This window comes from Pteronotus mesoamericanus, unplaced genomic scaffold (genome assembly GCF_021234165.1).
Source record: "Pteronotus mesoamericanus isolate MK-2021 breed Mesoamerican mustached bat unplaced genomic scaffold, CSHL_Meso_final contig_20, whole genome shotgun sequence".
NCBI classification, from domain to species: domain Eukaryota; kingdom Metazoa; phylum Chordata; class Mammalia; order Chiroptera; family Mormoopidae; genus Pteronotus; species Pteronotus mesoamericanus.
This window is the reverse complement of record NW_026555085.1, coordinates 48243085-48257881: the sequence shown is the minus strand read 5'-3', so window position 1 is coordinate 48257881 and position 14797 is coordinate 48243085. Positions and strand designations below refer to the sequence as shown.

The window sequence follows — 14797 nt, the reverse complement described above, 5'->3', positions numbered from 1 at the left end:
TGCCTACAAACGAAGGTGGGTCAGAGCAACACTCTGGCTGATACCACAAGACTCCCAGGGCAATGCTTCATTGCTTCCTCAGCATATGCCTGTGCCCATTTTATGGCGGAGGGGAGATTTATGATCCTTCTCTCAGTAGAGCGAGCCAAAGTTTTATAATATTCATTAAAAATCAGCACCACACATAATAATATGGAATACTGCCTGTACACCAGGGGACCGAGTTATAGGTGATCAGGGAAACGTGGCAGAATTTCCTGGCTTTGGCAAGGGTAAATTTGCAGGCACCAGCACTACACTAACACAACCTTCTTTTATTGCAAATGTTCGTTCAGTCTAAGTCCTAATTACTTTCTGTAAAATCTTAACCACCATCAAGCTTTCTTCTGACAGGACAGCCACACGATGGCCTTAAAGTGCAGCAGCACCACCCTGGCAGCCTCCACAGAGGCAGAAAAGAGGCTGGAACCCAGTAGGGGCTGGGTCCGGGGCTGGGTCCGAAGCTGGGGAGACTGGCTTTTCATTTATGCTTCGCAATTGCTTGCGCCCCTTCTAAAACCCTTGCGTGGGGGCTTTGAGGCTCCTTCAGTGGGACAAGCCAAGTCCTCCGAAAGGATTCAAACGTCAACATCGACATTGGGTTAGAGCTACTCTTCTTCGCCCCACCCCCTCCCAAAGGGTCAGCTGTGTTGGGGGCCTGTGTTGCATCTTTTCTTGCCCCTCCTGGGAAACGCCGCACAACCCAGTAATGTCCAGTCTGGAGGTCTGGCTCCCCTTCCTGGGTGTAGTGCCCGGGACTTTGCCCCCTTCCCTACGTGACACACTAGCAGCCCTCACCACACCACCCACTCCGCTAGACCCCAGCCCTTGCCTTTCAAGGCCCCTGCAAGTCCAGAGCCGGGCCAGACGGAGCCAGGCGGTCAGCTGGGCCCGGAGCAGGGGGCTCCACCGGCGCGCGGCCGCACAAAGCCTGGAGAGCGGCGGCCGCAGCACTGAGAGGCGCGCCCCCTCCCGCGAGCCGGCGGAGCGCGCGTGCCCGCCCCCGCCCCCGGCCCCAGCCCCCGGAGCGCCATTCGCGGAGCGGCTTACGCTAGTCGCCAGGCGTACGGCGCCCCAGCGGCCGGGGAGGTGCGCTGCCCGGCTCCCGTAAAGTTATTGTGAATGGGGAGCGGGTGACGTCAGTGCCGAATGTCAACAATGTAGCGATTGAGAGTGTGGGCGTTCCGGGGAGAGCGCGAGCCGCGCCGCGCGGAGCAAACAGCGCCGAGCCGCCGCCGCCTCACCAGCAGCAGCAGCAGCAGCGACCGTGCACGCCCGGGCTACGATCGCAGCAGCGCTAACGTGAGCGCCCACCGCCGCCCTCGCCACCCTCCTGCCCACTCCCGCTGCCGCCGCGCTCTCGCTTTCCCCCCGGCCTCCCCTCGACCCTTCCCCTCCCCCTTCACGCCACACTCGGGGAGCTGGGAACGAGCTGCCATGTGATGCGCGTCCTCTCCTCGAGCTTTCGGTGACCCCCGAACCGCCCACCGCGCCGGCCGCCGGGAGGGGGCTGCGGGCTGAGAAGACGCAGAGAAGAGGAGGCGGAAAAGGACGCAAAGTTCTCTGGTGAGGTGAATCCCCGGTCCCGGGCCAAGCCGCCGGGCGGGGTGTCGGGGCAAGTTTGAGGGGACAGTGGGTGCGCGGGGAGGCGTGGGGAAGCGGCGCGGGAAGGGAGCCGCGATCGCCCGGCGCGCAGCCGCCGGCCGAGAGCCCTGCCCGCTTTTATGGCATTTTCTAGGAACGGGAAGGCGGTGGGAGCCGAGCTGGCGGACGCGCCGCGGCGAATGTGCGCCTTCTCGCCTGGCTGTTTACGGCGGGCGAGGCGGCATTGTATTTCGTTCGCGTCGACGGGTGTTTTGGAACAGTAGGGGGAGGAGGAGCAGAGGGTAATAAGTCAGGCGTGCGGAGGGCGGGCTGGAGGGAGGCGCGCGTCCGCCCGAGCGGGAGCAGCTGTCAGATCCACGGCCCTGCTCCCGGCCAGGCGAGGCCCGGGCGCCCCGGCCCCCAGCCCGCGATCTCCGCGCGGGACTGGACGGCCTCCAACCTGCTCGCGGCGTGCGTGCCCGGGGCTGCTCGGTGAGGACCGCGGCCGCCACGCTTTTGCGCTCAGCTGTCAGTAGCCGCCGGGTAGCCAGAGCCACTGCGACTGGCGGGGCGTCAAAGCCCAACTTGAGAGTCCCGAGAAGAGGCAAATTGGGGCTCCGCAGCGCAGACCTCGGGCTGCACGCTGGACGGGATCCCTGTTGGTCAATGACCGGGTTATCGGAATGCGTCCCTGGGAAGGTAAACCAAGGGGCTCGTGCTGTCACAGAGGAAAAACTTGCATATCCCTTACTCCAAGATTTTGCATAAAATTAAAGTGCAACATACACCCCTTCCTCCCTGCCACACTTCCTTCTCTCAGCCCCAAAAGCTTAACCAAAGGAAAGGAGTTTATCTAGGGGACACTTCTCCACCTCCCCATGCGAAGAGCTCTGTGGTTCTTGTAGTTCTCTCACCCGGTCGGTGCTCAGGAGCCCAGCGCCGGTGGAGAGGGCGGCTGGCGGCGCTCATGGGCTACCCCAGCTGCCCGCGAGAGGGGACTCTAGTGAGGATCTCGGTGACCTCGGGCTGGCCGAGGATTTGCAGGAACTCGGACTGTGGGAGGAAGCAGGCAGGGCCGGGTGCGTGCCTGCGTGCGTGCGTGCGTGTGTGTGTGTGTGTGTGTGTGTGTGTAAATGGCCGCGTACCCTTGGCTTTAGGGATCGTGGGTACGCGGGGCATCCCCGGCACTCTTTCGTGTGTGGGCGAGTTTGACAACTTGGGGAAAGTTCCAGCCCAGCCGCTGTTAGGATGGCTTAGTGGCCAGAGAAGCTCGCGACCGCGGGTACCCGTGGACCCTGGAAACTGAGAGAGACAAGGGCTCCCTACTCCCGACTGAGCCACAGACTCCTGGTGGACCCGCGGATAGCGAGCCGCGGAGTTCCTCGGTTTTCACTTTCTCTGTCTAGTGCTGCAGTCTCTCACTCTGTGTATATTGAATCTGTTGAGTGTATTTAACTAAAGGGTAATTACTTTAGATAAAAATTCTTTCCTGCCTAGTGGGAACCTTGGCGGAGATGATGCCTAATGAGATATTTTGCTTTTGTCTGTTTAGAGTAAAATTAGAGATGTTAACTCTGATAACGGTTTTCTCAGATCATTAAAATGTAACATGTAGGAAAGGCATGTCTAGCTGCGAAGGCTCTGGCTGACATGAAAGAAGCTGAGCGTGAAAGGCTGCCACTCCTTCAGCGGAGAGGGCTATTTTGGTAAAGCAGAAAAAGTCTTGCTTAAAATGTGAGATTGCCCCACCCTAGTTCTCCAGGAGCTCTCGAGTAAACGGCATTTTTCATTCTTGCAGGTAATAATAAACATGAGTCAAAATGACATCTTGTTAGAATTAGTCTTTAGTCTGTAAGCGAGATTGCTAAATTACAGTGTTGCATTCAAACTGTTCCAGTGAAAGGTCTGTCAGCATTTCCATTATAAATTCAGTTTTTCAGGAGTTTATAATTTCACCACAAAACTTTGAGTGGCTGAAATGTTTTTTCCCTTTTAGTGTTCTGGTTTAAAAAATGCACTGATTGCCCACTTCCATTATATTTGCTATTCCCAGAAACGTGAAAATTATTCATACCGGGTCCCAGAAATGGAATTCACAATCGTGGGATAAAGTACTTTTAAAAACACGAACAGTATCTTCATTTTGGATTTTGGAAGGCTTTTAGAGTTGCCATTTGGTAATCATAAATGTGTTGAGTTAATTCTTCTGGTATCTGTCGATTCTGCAGGTGGATTGAAATGTCAGTTCGTATTGTATATGCCAGGATATTATCAAGAAACAATCTCCTCATATATATGTATGTCTGAACTCATAGCTAAATTATGAACCACCCCTGTTACTATTTCTCGGGTCTTTGTGTTGCATGTGAGGATCTGCCACAGAGAAGGAGTAAGGCAGAAAGTGAGGGAGGAAATCTGGACAGCCCCCGCCAACACACACACAATTCACTTTTCAGTATCACTAGTGCCTCGGAGGAAGCCATTTATTCTTTCTATTGAATTATGCCTTTAACTCAGTGTCTCCAGGCAAGTTCTGTCCAGTCCCTCACCTCTGGCTGCCGTATGAGGGGCTTAATTATTTGCAAACTGCCTTGAAATCCCTGGATGAAAGGCACTGCATGAGTGCAGAGTATTGTTATTCAGATATGGAATTTAATGATCCATTACAGTTCATCAGGAAAATGCACTTTGCAGTGATGGTAGGAAACGTTTCCACCTGATAGAGGGTAATAATAACTGCTTAAAAGTAGGTTCAGATTACAGATGAGACAATTAACTCTAGCCATGTGCTCTTCAATTTGTTGCAATTCATTTTGTGATCAAAGTGAGTCGCAGAGAGCCAGATGGTCAGGTTCATGTTCAAATCTCTCCTAGACCAGCCCCTCACTTGTGGGCTCACTGTCTGCACAGCTGAGGGGACTTATTCATTAGCGCTTGTGAGCTGCTCCTTAGAATCTGTGGTCGAGACTCCTGTGATGCCAACAAAAGGGCTCAGACCAATCGGTATTGTCGAGAGCAGTTTAATTTTCCGTGGATTAACGCATGCTTAGTGTCCCTGGTATGGATCCAGCCTTAACAAGGGAAGAGACAGATCCCAGTGGCTCTCTAGCTCAGCCGTGCGGGGCTCCACTGCCCTACTTTTTGTACCTCCGGTTTCAGGGGCCATGGTATCTGGCTTGGTGTAAATGCTGGCTTGATGTTGAATAAAAGACAGAACACTTAGATAAATAAGTACCGTTCCTGTTTGGTGAGGAGTTGGGGAGCAGGACCAGCTTCATGGCCTGTGAGTTGCACCATTGCACAAGGCTGCCCTCCCCTCATCTGCTCAAAAGGACCTCACCCTTGGTTTTATCTCCAACTGCTGTCTCCTTGAAATCTTCAATAGTTAGTGAACACGAAACCCTTCGTTTTTGGGGTTTTTTTTCCTTCCCCACTGATCCTGGTAAGGAAGGGAGGCATAGGGTGGAGTGTCAGGGAACTGCTACTTTGTCTCTGCTTCTTCTTGTCAGGGGGAATGGGTGGGAATGTTGGCTTTGTGTTGCCACATTCTCCAGGTTTTCCAAGGGAACCTGGCTATATGGACTTTTATGTGGAATCCCCTGATTTTTAAATATTAGCTCAAAAATTTTTTAGATGTTGGATGAGAACATATGTCAGAGGTAGAGCCAGCGGGCAGGTTTTCCCACTGAATGGGCTAATATGTCTTACTGTTTGATATTTTCTGAATTTGACTATTTTCTAAAGGCCTGGCACATAGTAGATGATTTGTGAGTCTCCACCAAATGAGTGGTTACAAGTTACAGCTGTTGGGGAAATGGAAAGATAAAAGAAAAGCAAAACTTGAAATCAACATTGAGTTCCACTCAAGGATTGATAGCTTTCTTTTTAATAGAGGATACACTGTTGAAAGGCCAAAAAATTAATACCATGGGCACCACGTAATCCTGTGCAGGTAAATCATTCATAGCTTTTGAACTACCTGCCCTTTATTTATTGTTATTGACCAGATGGGGTAACTTGGCTATTTAATATTATACTTGGGGACCTCCATGAAAATTGGACATTTGAAAAGACCCACTAAAATAAAAGCTATGATTTATTGAATGCTTGCCATATGCCAGAAACAGTGCTAATAAATGTTACCTGTATGTCACTCATTGACTCTTCAAAGCAACCCTGTGAGTAGGCATTGTGCCCATTCCACAGAAGAGGACGGTTCTCATTTTATGTTAGAAAGAATTTCATCTGAAGGCAATGTGTCTTTTCCTGACTGTATAAGGGTGTTTTTTTTTCTTCTTTGCCATCATATGTACATAATGTATTCCTGGGGCAATGACTGGGCATGAGGTAGAGAACATAGCATACAGTGAACATGGTCCCCACCCTCATGTATAAGAAACAATAGAAGGTGGAATAGATTTGTCAAAATCGGTGATTCAGACAGCAGACCCTACTTCTGCCTTCCTGTTCCTCTCCTTTCCCTGTCTGGGTGTCGGAGAAGCTCCAGTGACATATGACCCTATCAGAGATACTTGCAGTTCAGAAGTCAGGGCTGGATGCAAAAATTGACATTTCCTTGGGAAAGAAGATAACTTCTGACACACTTGGAGCTATGTTAGGAAAGGCAGCACGAAGGCCTTGGGAATGATGGCAGATTGCCTCTGTGTTACCAGTGACAGTGTACGACCTATTCCTGTCCCACCTTTACATTTTATGTAAATATTTACACATTTTTCAAGTCCCAACTGCATATGATGAGAACTAAACATTTTGCTAACTTGGTAAGATTGCCCAGAATATTTACCCACCTTTGTTTTGGGGGGGCAGAGGGGACCTGGGGTGACATTTAGTAGGAAAGTAGTTCTTTCTTTGTCAATTCAAGGATTTTTCCTTTACTTTTTCCCCCTTTTTCTTTTTTCTTTCCTCTGTTTCTCTTTTTTTGTTAATTTCAGATGTCCATCTGCCTAAAACGGAAACCTAATCTTACCATCAGCACGCTCCTCAGCTTCCCTGAAGCTGGAAGTATCCTTAGAATCTCCACGATGTCCTTTGCAAGGACTCTTTCTTTTCTAAAGAATATGGGAATTGAACCCTGTCCTACTAGTGGTACTGCTTCAAAAGTCAGGCAGGAATTTCGCTTTTGTTTTTCCTTGAGCTATTTTTTCCAAAATAATAAATCTCCCCGATCTGAAAGCATTTCACGTGCTCGTTCATTGTAGTCATTGGCATTACAGCCAAAATGTCTCAGTTTTCCCCAGTGATTTCATAATCACCATTTCTCCAGCACATTCCCTGGTTAACTTCTCTTTTGTTCCTTAGCCTGATAATAAATTGTCCTTTGGTTCTGAGATGTGACACTTTCCTCCCTGACCCTTTTGTTCCTCTCCCGAAGGCTGTAGGACACACTGCTGATGCCCCTGTGAGACCTTGATTACAAGCTCCCTCCCATCCTTGTCGGTTTTCATTTTCTTCTTTCCCAAGCATTTAAATTCTCCACTTTCCAGTCCTCCCAGACTTCTCGTAATTGTCTTCATTTGTTCCTGAGCCTGCAGCTGGCTCCAGGTTAATTTCAGAAGAAAGCTTTTTGATTCTCCCAGTCCTCCACCCATTCGAGTCCTGCATCATCCTTTTTTCCACCCCATCACTTTGTGCAGATGCTCCAGGAGTTTCCTCAGGACTCTCTGTGTGCGAGTCTAACCGTAGGAGGCGTAGACTCTCACACTGGAGTTTAAAGAGGAGAGAGCCCAGCATGCTTATTTCTGTTCTGTAAGTAGGAAAACAAGGAGAAGGTACAGGCTCAGCAAGTACCCTTAGTGTCCCAGTAGCCACAGATTACTGGCAATTTTTATTTCTCTTCCTACCCTGTATTCTCCCAAACAGCAGAAGCTTATGGATACCACAGAATGGGCCACATGTCCAGGAATGCCTTTCTTTACAGGCAGATGGCTCACCCATTTCCTAAACAGACATATACTAAACATGCCGTTGGTGGCAGGCATGATGTTAGCTAGTCATGGGGCTACTGGGGAGCAAACCCAGTCCTGGTCCCTGCCTCATGAAGCACCCTCACTAGTAGGAGGGATGCCATTAATTAGAAAGCAGCAGATAACCCACGGCATGTTCTCTGAAGGAAAGGTTTGCATGCAGCCGAGAGTCTCGTGGGGGAATGGGACCTGGCTGGGAGGTTGGGGCAGCCCTCCCTGGGGGATTGCAGAGTGAACTGCCCTCTGAGTCCATCTGAAACTCGGGGCTTCCTCCTTCCCGCTAGCCTCCTAATCCTATTCATTCAGTACTGTCTTTGGCCCTTTGGAGTATTGCATAAACCACGATATAACCTCTTAGACCATTTTGGCAAATAATGGTTCTTGTATACAGAGTTCAGAATTGATTTATTTACCTATGTCTTTAGAGCCTGATAGAAACAGAATTGTTAAGTGCCAAGAATACTGTTCGTTTTCATACTTGGAAAAAATGCAAGTTAGCATTCTTATTTTGAACATATTTCGGGTCGTTTTGACAATGTTTGAATGATTAGAAGCTACACAGACATTTCCTCCTAGTTGGCTGGTATGTATGGGACTTAGGCAAAGATCTTCCATGAAAATGTGAGTCCAGCTCCTGTCTGAAGCCTCTGCTACCTGGGAGCAGGAGGGTCTCAAGCATCTATAGACCAAGAACAATTATTTAGGCTATTCTTAGCGCAATTTAGGAATGCTGACAGTCCTATTTATTTATTTATTTAAGTGCAGGGAGCTTCTGTTTTATTTTTTATCACCACTTATCTCTTTTTTAAAAAGTTTATTTATTTTTAGAGAGAAGGGAAAGGAGGGAGAAAGGAGGGAGAGAAACATCCATCAATTGCCTCTCACAGGCCCCCAAATGGGGACCCTCCCACAACCCAGCCACGTGCACTGACTGAGAATCGAACTGGGGACCTTTCAGTTCGAAGAGTGATGCTCAATAGACTGAGTCACTCCCCATTTATACCTCCTATACCCTCTTCCACCTCCGCCCCTGCCCCGCAATTAGACAGTGTCATCTGTGTCCACGGGTGCTTTCTCTTTTTTTTTTTCTTTTTTGCTCTATCCCTCCACTCCCTCTAACCCTCCCCAGAGCAGTCCGCCTGCTCTCCATGTATGAGTCTGTCTCTATTTTGCTTGTTAGTTCAGTTCATTAGTTCCACGTATGAGTGAAATCATATGGTACTTGTCCACTGACTATGCTGTATAACTAAAACACCTGTATTTTTTTTTCTTTGATGATAGCTAACCTGTGTTGGGAGCTTCCTGTGTGTTACTTATATTAACTTATTCAATCCTGGTGACAACCCAGACCTAGGTGTGATCATTAGACGCCAAGGCACAGATGTTGCCCAGCTAATGAGTGGTACAGCTGGGACTAGAAGCTGGGTGTCTGATGCTAGAGCTTGTTCTCTTAACCATCACACTGTTCCGCCCCCTTTTCCTTCTTTTCTTCGTTGGAGATTGGAACACTCTCTAGCGGTTCTCAGAAGTGGAAATACAGGCCCATGCACCAAAATATTGGATGTTTTGTTGATGTCTCTCTGACAGATAAAATTGAAAAATAATTTCTCGGTGAACTGCGATGAATGTATCTCCTTTCACATGGTCCATTTTCTAAAATGGCATTCCTCAGGTCGAAGTTACCATTTGGGGATCAGAAAGAAGAAGTGATGACATATAAAGACAAAAGAAGAACTGAGCATAGCACATGAGTCCCATGGCTCTGTCCCCAGGGTTTTCCGGTAGCTCAGGCTCCTACCCTCCTGGTGTTTGTTTTTAGCTTTTTAGGGTTTTTTTTCTGATGAGGTAGGAAAAGATGAAAGAAACTATTCCTATAATAGGTTGATTATTCTACTGCAGAGGAAGAATTTCATTCGGATCCAATTCTATTAGAGCTCCTAATTAGAAATATTAGCCACTAGTAACAGATAAAAGCAGGTAACCTTTGCTCTCATTCTAGTCAATTTCAGGAAGAGATTATCTTGCCAGATTAGCATGTTGCAACTCTCAACCAGAGATCTGAATGGTTTTAGAGGACTCAGCTTTGGCAGTGACCCCAATTACCTCAAGTTTGCAGGGTCACTGTTTGGAATGCTGACTCAGCTCTGCCCTGGGCAAGACACCCTAGCTGCCTTCTTTAGTCAAGAGGCATTATTCTTGGGAGCCACTGGAACAGTAAGTGTCTGTTTGTAGCTCAATTTGGGAAAAGATCAAATGTCAGAATGTACTGTGCTTATTTTTCAGTATTTAGTTCAACTTTTGGAGATGGCTAAATGGAGAGATACTTAGTGTGTCACTGTTGGAAGTTTTAAGTGATTAAAAAAATCAAGCAGTGAGTGCATAAAGATATCTGTGCAAACAATGATGAGCTTAAATTAAAGCTGCTGATTTAGTATGAGAATTACTTACATTGATTTGTGGAATATCTACATGGGTTCAAGATTCCATATTATGCAAATGAATGAGTCCTGAAGAGTCAAACTGTGAAAAAAAATGAAATTAACTGTAAAGGATATTATTACCCATTTGGCGAGAGGAAAATGTAGACATACTTAAATTTAACTCCTCGTTTTCCTATATCTTCTTGGGAAGATCAGTGTCAGGGATGATGATTTGCCGCAGTTATAAACGGAGCCAGGCAAGGTGTGCGACCCGTTCTCACATGGCCCCTTTCTGTCCTTTTGCGTCTTCGCTCTCTGCTTCGCTGCCTTTGGATCACTCAGTGCCCTTAACTGGTGCCCTCCTTCTCTTTCAAAACCAATCTCAGGAAGTGATTTTATGAAAAAAGTTTTACTAGGGTATAAATAACTGAGCATACGTACTGCATTATTTCTTTGTGAAACATCAGCATGTTCATAGGAGACAAAGCCAAAGGGGGAAAAAAAAAATCCTAAAAGTGGGAATAGTAGAATTTCACACACTGGTAACTGGGTAATGGGAGGAAATTTCTGAGCAAAGAGAGAGGGCTGTTTATAAATTCAACTCTGGGCAGAGAATATAGACAAGCAGATTAGAGGATATAAACCACTGTAGTATTAAAAATATAAAGGGCAGATGATTTTTAATATAATTATATATTTGTCGGTGAGCACCACCTTCCTCTTGCCAGACACTGGATCTAATCATATAAACCTGTATTGCAAGACTGTGTGTTATTTGACATTTAAACAGAGCTTCAGGGGAAAGTCACTTGGTCTATAATTAGGAATTTTTGTCAGTTAGTCAGTAGCAGTGAACCTGAAATACTCTATTACCCTTAAATGTCGAATTTTAAAAGGAAAAAAAGAGAGCAGTGGCTCTCGCTCACCTGGCTCCTCACTCCACAGTTTTATTGCTAAAAACTGATTTGATAAATTTATTTCAAAATTGACATGCCCCATCCTATGGATGGCGGTGACATCTGGACATCTGCAGAGGTTGACTGATTAATGAAACCATGCTTATTTTAAATAGAAGCGTTGCCCGCTAAATAATACCCAGTGGTGGGGGAGTCTGAACTGCCTCCCATAATACCCTTCCCCCCACCTCAAGTTCCTTCAGTAACCATGCTATGTTGAGTTGATGGCGCCATCTAGTGCTAGTCTCTGGAACTGTTCTATGGACTCCCTAGCTCTCCTCCTTCGCTGTGGGGTCGGCTCCCTGAACACTTAGCGGATGTGAAGAGTCCCTCTTCCCTGGGGGTACGTTGAGAAGGGGAGACTTCTCTCTATTCCTACTTTTCCTCTTTCTTTGTAGTTTAATTTTCCCCCATGCCTTCCTGCCTGCCTGACTCCATTTCTTTCTGTTCCTCTCTCTAGTACCTCCTCTTTGTAACCCTTCTTCCTTCCTCGTTTCTCTTCTAAATTCTGATCAATTTGGGGGAGGAAAAAAAATCAGTACTCACAACTGATAAAGATTTTTCTAATGATATGGCAAAGTCAGGGCATGCCATGCATTTTAAAGTGAAATTCACCATTAAACCATATGAAAAGAACCAGAGTGAAGCTAAAGCTGAAGTCCACAAGTCTCATTTAGAAGACTGTCCCCTCATCTTCCTCTAGTTGGACGTTTTCTCAAGCACAGTCAAGCAAGAGTGTTTTCTTTAGTTTGGAACTGTTTTATAGTGTTTATTTTCTTTTTACGTTACAAATTTAACCCCTCACTCATTTTAAATTTGAGACGTTTTTATGGCACGTCCTGGAACATCGCATCATTGGCATGGCACTGTTTCTATGGGAAAGTGTGCCCTGAGTTTGAGACAACCAGTTTTCCTGTAGCTTTTTGGATCCTGTGCTAAATGAGAGAACAAAAATGAAAGATGCGTAGGATAAAGCCGGAGATGTGACTACTCCATAACGTTTGTGGGATCTGAATTAGTGTACAGGTTTAAGTCTCCCACATCAAACAACAAATTTTAAATTTCCACTTATGTTAAGCATCTTGATATTGTGGGTTTAAAAGTTAAGTCCCCTCTGAAAAACAGGAACTGTGCTTGTCTGTTACCGGTTCTTGTGGTCAATATGGCAACTATTTTGATTTTTTTCACAAGGGAGGAAAAGCAGTTAAATCCAGTTAAAATTAAAACCAGTTAAAATTAACTAGCTTGTGAGATTTGAATGCAGCTGTTCCACACATCACGACACTGAGAGTGAGTTGTTTGTTTATTACCACTATTAATTATTATTAGTTGCTAGTACTACTTTTTAAGCAGTAGCATAGATTATATTTTTGGTTTAACCTTTGCAAATAGCAACTGCAAGGGCAGAGAGGTTCCTGTTTGCTAATTTGCATGTACCTTGTTTTTGTTTTTGCCCGGTAGGTGTGTGCACCTTCTATATGCAAGAGTAATTTAGCCTGTCAGCAGTTTCCTACCAGAAGCGTTTGCTGACTCATGCGGCTGTTGCAGTGCTCAGCTGGCCTCCCCGTCAACTGCCCGCAGTGCCAGTGCTGCCTCGGGAGAGCACGGGGCGTCTAGCTGCTGGGAGGCTATTTTCAGACCTGTGTTCACTGCTAAGCCGGGTTCTCTTCTCCTTACAGCCGCCAAACACAGCCTTCTAGTTGCAGGGTAGAAAACTGGGTGGGTTCTTACCTTTCTAGAGGCTACATGAGAATCAACAATTCTGGGAACCCCTCAGGAAAACTGATTTTTACTTCATTTTAAATCCCTGGGACTCTTTAAGGGGGAGGGGGTGGGGGAGGGAAAGGGGAGATAATAAGTGAAAGGGGATAGATATGCTCTTCTTTTCTCCCCAGCACCAGAAGGAACTTTCATGAACCTTTTTACTTAGGCTTTCGTGGTGTAACTGAAACCTGACCCACTTCTCCCTCTGTGAGGAGCCTGTGCCTTGAGTGGTGAAGCCGCAGAGTGGGTGCTGAGAGGCTAGCCTGACATTGTTTTGTGTGGCTCCAGTCCTTAAGTAATGACAGATTTTGTTGGTATCTGTTGTATGTTATTAAGGTTAAGAAAAACAAACACACACCTGACCTCCGGTCATTTTAAAGCTGGCATGTGTTTTCAGAGATGGTTTCGCTGTTTGTTTTTGGAGTTCAGTTCTGCTTATTTTCATACGTAAGTGTGAAATGTAACTTTTTTGAGATTTCTAAATAAACTTTCTTTTGTAATTACAAGTTGATCAAATCATCCTAAACTACCCGGAGAACTGAGATCAGTTCGGGAAAAGAAGCTTTGTACCCCCTAAGGAGAGCTCCTCCTTTTCTTTTTCTTTCTTCTTCTTCTTCTTCTTCTTTTTTTTTTTTTTTAGCTTCAATAAGCATTCTGTAGCAGCTTTGACCAGTAATAAAGAAAAAGCCAAGCCACAGTGACTGTGTGTAACATGATGTTGATGGAAGTTCTTGGTTTCCGCCGATACAAATGACTCATCAGTATCAATAGAATTGTGACTTCTAATAATAACACAGTGCAAGACCTTCAAAACATGTGGTTTTAGCCCTAGCTGTTAGTGAAAGGTTGGAAAATATTAGTTTAAGCATTTTTTTTCCTGCTGTCTTGATTTCACCCAAGTATAAAGTTGTTTTTTGTAGGTGTGATGATCACACTATTGTTTTTTCATCTTACTGTTTTTAGTTTCGTTATGACTAAGTAGCCAAATTAAGATCATTTCATCGTTTAGAAATCTGTGCAGTAAGCATCTCCTGACAGGGATGTGTTTTGAGGGAAATGTGGCTGAAAAGCAAATCCTCCCTGAACAGAGAAAGGAAAAAACTGGTACAGACAACAGTCCAGTGAGCGGCTTGCCTCCTACACAGCATCTATTGTGGAGGACTGCGGTATTGCTGACTAGCCCTATTGCCATGTGAGTCATCATCAAAGGATTCCAAGAGGAAGGCTAACAGAAAATTCGAGTCAGAGGAAAAGGCAGAGTGGAGAAGGAGCAGTTATCACAGGAAGGAGGGTGCTGCCCCATTTCCACTGCTGAAGGGCTGCCTAGAGACCCTGAGTATCACAGGGCATTTAGGTGTATGGTCATATTTTTTGCAGCTTGTTTACTTGCATCTCTGTATGGGAACATTCTTGTTTTTATTTTGGGGGGTTTTTTGGCGGGGTGGGGGGGTGTTTAGTTTTGGTTTGTTTTCTCCTGCAGTTTGGCCAGACCATTCAAAATCACTATCTTAGCTCTGTACCCAAGAGCCTTTCCTTTTTGCATTCTGTGGTGAAAACAATTAAATTTCCAGAATATGAGACCAACGTCTACACTGACATTTATATATTTTTTTTCTAAATACTTCATCATTAGCAATGTTCTGTTATTTGTTTCTAGCTACTAGAGCTAGAGGCCTTTGTTCTTTGCTTGGTATGTTAGCCTTGATCTGGGAAATAAATGCTTTAAAGGGAAGCTGAAAATTAGAATTGTGGACCCTGAGAGAGAATATATTTGTCAAGAAGGACTTCTCGTAGTTAAGTGGGCGCAAATTCATAACCAGAGGCCAGCAGCCATTGCTGATGGAAGCCTGTCACGTGCACTGCATTTCAGGAGAAGTCATAGACTGAGGCACCAGGCCTCCTGCACTGCACTCCTGCCATCTGAACCGGCCTTTATAAAGGGGTTTTTGGAATCATCCTTCAACCTACGGGCTGAGACCTACCCCTTCCAGTCAGTACAACCGTATCCTCATTGTGTCTATACTGACAAATCGGAACACCGGATTCTGAC

General features: G+C 46.2%; 1 protein-coding gene across 2 annotated transcripts in view; it reads left to right on the top strand.

The window, feature by feature from the left end:
* The first annotated feature begins 1101 nt into the window (after positions 1-1101).
* Positions 1102-14797, top strand: part of BACH2 (BTB domain and CNC homolog 2) — a 317702-nt gene continuing 304006 nt past the window's right edge. For both annotated transcript variants that reach the window (XM_054569720.1, XM_054569719.1), the window contains exon 1: positions 1102-1605. The gene's annotated coding sequence lies outside the window, so the exon portion shown is untranslated. The remainder of the gene's footprint in view (positions 1606-14797) is intronic.